Below are 3,987 nucleotides of genomic sequence, written 5' to 3'. Positions count from 1 at the left end.
CACCAACATAACTGGTTTGTTTCACTTTGGAGTAAGCTGTTTGGGGAAGAATCAGTTTTGTGTTGTATACATCCTTGACTGATAAAGCCTTCCGGATCGAAGGCGAAACGTTTCAGCACCAAAAAAAAAAAAAAAAAAGAAACTGTCCAGATGAGCATGGACTTTCTTGTTTTCAACCAGTTTGACATGACTGTCAACAAGGAAGAGGGCTGGCAATGGAGGAGGGGGCGTGCCAAAGAAATTATCTTAGCACCAACATAACTGGTTTGTTCCACTTTGGAGTAAGCTGTTGGGGGAAGAATCAGTTTTGTGTTGTGTGTATCCTTGATTGATGAAACCTTTCGGATCAAAGGTGAAATGTTTCAACACACACACACACAAAAAAAAAAAACTGTCCAGATGACCTGACTGACAAATGTTGGATTACTGAATTTTTCTTTTTTATTTGGTTATTTCTTTAAACAGATTTTTTAAATCACGAGATCTTGCCATTTTAGTTGTCTTATGTATACTGTATATAGCTGATTTTCTTTCTTCTAAATGCATTTCGTTTATTTATTTGTAGGCTAACCTCAAGGATTCAAGGTTCTGTATCATCATTCGCATCGCATGTGGTACATGAGGTGGAATGAAACTGTGTACACAGAGTCCCAGTTACATCCAACAATAGCAAAAATATAAAGTATAAAAAGAACCATTAAATTAGGATCTAACATATAAACTAAGATATACGCTAAACAAATGCCAAATGGTATGCTAAAAGATCTAAGATATACGCCAGTCACTAGTAGCGCAAAACAATACACCGAACAACATCAACACGATTCTCCTAGGTTCTAATTGGCTATAGTTCACATGTTAATGCGAGCGGAGTCCCCAAAACTAACAGAAACTGAGATTAATTCAAAGCATGCAACAAAAATACAGAAACAAGGTGCCAAAAGTGAAAAAGAAATAAATCTACAGCAGCATGGACCTATTGACAAAGTCGTTCTGCTGGTAGTGATGTCATCTTAGCAACGTGGTCCAGTTAGCAGCATGATAATGTTAGCAGTGAGGTTCCTTTTAGCAACATGGTCTCGTTGGCACCATGGTACTGTTATTGGTTTGGTTTGGTTAGTGGTGTGGTCTTGATAGCAGCGTTAGCAGGTCTTGTTAGCACGTCCCGTTAGCATGTCCAGTCAGTAGCTTGATGATAATAATGACTGCATTAGCTGCCTCCCAGACTGCCCTCAAGAACTGGGTCCGGCAGACAGAGAACATCAAAGGTTCCCCCCGTGGAACCAAGCGGGTCCACAGAGTTTCGTCTGTGCAGGCAGATGGAAGATCTTGTTAGCTGCGTTATCAGGTCTAGTTAGCAGGTCCCGTCATCAGCTTGATTATAATAACGACTACAGCAGCTGCCCTCACAGACTGCCCTCCAGAACGGGGTCCGGCAGATGGAGAACATCCAAGGTTTCCCCACAGAACTGAATGGGTCCATAGAGCTCGGTCCATGCAGGCAGATAGAGGATCATGGAGACAGCCATCATGACAGGCCTGAGCCCGAGGCTGGAAGGACTGAATCACTTTGGAAGAATGGTAGGATGGCAAGGCAGTGTCATAGAAATCTCCACAATTGTGTCACAGTCATATATATATATATATATATATATATATATATATATATACACACACACATCTAAACACATCTAAACTGGCCACCAGTTTGAGGAAACTATGCTCCCGAGTTTTTATATGGCTAAAAAAGTTAATCTATGCTGGTCAAGGCCACCGCCTGGCTTCACCATAATGCCTGGTGTTGGATAAAATTGCTCCCTCCACATGCCAGGATCTGTCACTTTGCATTGCCTTGGACAATCAGACAAAAATAAATGAATTAATAAAATAAAAAGTAAAAACCTACCTCAATACACAAAACAACTCCTACCAATTTGAATTATATGCACACAAACATTGTTTACTTGCATTTCCTATTCAGTTCCTGTCCAAAAAATCACTCATCTCGAAAACTACAAACATTCACTATTCAAATTCCTCAGCAACAGGAGACAATGGTGCATTGCTGATCAGTATAGGACATTTAAAAAATTTAAGTGCTTTTGAAGTAATGTTAATTTGAGAAATAATTTAGGTTATTTCTAAACAAGACAATACATTTTCAAAATAGTGTGAATTTTATATAGAGGACCCAAAAACGTTCAATCTGGTCCTCTGGACATTCAAAAAAACAAAAAACAAAACAAAGCAAAAAAATATAGAAACGTTTCGTGTCTCATCCAAGAGACTTCCTCAGTCTGAGGTGCTGTTTTCAGCTCAGTCTCTTAAATAGCACCTTCTCAGAGTGGATCAACCAGTTTGCTGCTGACAACCAAAACCAGCTGATCACATGCTCAAGAAGGACCATCAGCCTAACAATGGATCATAAGCACACTGATGGCTGTTTACTATTCACAGAGGGCTGAGTGATACTAGCAATCACAGCATTGTAAAAGGGGGACAGTTGAACACGGAGGCCTCCACCCCTGTTTAATGATGGACAATTTCTTTTCACAAAGATGGCCTCCTTTACTCCTCTCTCAAACCATCGTTCCTCTCTGTCCAGGATGTGAACATCTTCATCCTTGAAAGAGTGACCGCTGGCCTGGAGATGAGTGTAGACCGCAGAATCCTAGCCTGATGATGTTGATCTTCTGTGCTGGGCCATCCTTTTGGCCAGTGGCTGTTTAGTTTCCCCGATGTAAGACTGATCACAGCCCTCCTGACACTGAACAGCATACACAATATTACTCTGTTTGTGCTGGGGGACTGGATCTTTGGGATGAACCAGTCTTTGCCGTAATGTATTTTGGGGTTTAAAAGCCACTGGGACGTTATGTTTAGAAAATAAACATCTCAGTTTCTCTGATACTCCCTCAACATACGGAATGACCACTGGTCTGGGTCTGCGTTCCTCCTTTTCACCTGTTGGCTGACTGGAGTCCTGTTTGGGTTTCTTCTCTGCTTTCAGGAAGGCCCAGTTAGGATATCCACATTGCTCTAGAACCTGTTTTGTGTAGGATTTCTCCTTCTGCCTGGCTCCTGAGCTAGTGGGGACGCTGTCTGCTCTGTGATACAAAGTCCTGATGACACCTAACTTGTGCTCCAAAGGGTGATGGGAGTCAAACTGCAAATACTGGTCTGTGTGGGTGGGTTTGCGGTACACCTCGGTTTGCAAATGTCCTCTATCAGAGACTGAGACCTTACAGTCCAAGAAAGCCAACCTGCCATTTTTTACATCTTCTCGTGTGAACTTGATGTATTTATCCACAGAGTTGATGTGGTCAGTAAAATGTTGGACTTCCTGAGATTTAATTTTAACCCAGGTGTCGTCAACATACCTGAATCAATGACTTGGTGGTGTCCCTGAAAAAGATGTCAAGGCTCTCTTTTCTACCTCCTCCATGTACAGGTTGGCAACAATAGGATAAACTGGAGACCCCATAGCACACCCATGTTTCTGCCTATAATATTGCTCCCCATATGTGAAGTAGGTTGACTGCAGGCACAGTTTCAAGAGTTGACACAGTTGTTCTGTAGAAAGTGTGGTCCTGCTGCTCAGAGTGGTGTCTGATTTTAATCTTAAACTGACCACCTCTACTGCATCATCAACAGGAATGCACGTAAAGAGTGATGTGACATCAAAAGAGACCATTGTTTCATCAGTCTCCATGATGACATCCCTCACCTTATCCACAAAGTCCACGGTGTTCTGTATGTGGTGTTCTGAGCTGCCAACTAAAGGGATGAGTACAGACACCAGATATTTGGAAACATTGTAAGTGACAGAGTTAATCATGCTAACAATAGGTCTTAAAGGTACACCTTGTTTGTGGATTTTAGGTAAACCATACAGACTAGGTGTGGCCTCCCCTGGGTACACTCTGTGGTACAGAATACGGTCAATAGCCTTGTCCTGCTCCAAATTTTTCAAGCAATCTATTAACT

The sequence above is a fragment of the Nematolebias whitei genome, chromosome 10, assembly GCF_014905685.2.
Source record: "Nematolebias whitei isolate Nwh7 chromosome 10, NemWhi1, whole genome shotgun sequence".
NCBI classification, from domain to species: domain Eukaryota; kingdom Metazoa; phylum Chordata; class Actinopteri; order Cyprinodontiformes; family Rivulidae; genus Nematolebias; species Nematolebias whitei.
This window is presented reverse-complemented; position numbering follows the sequence as displayed.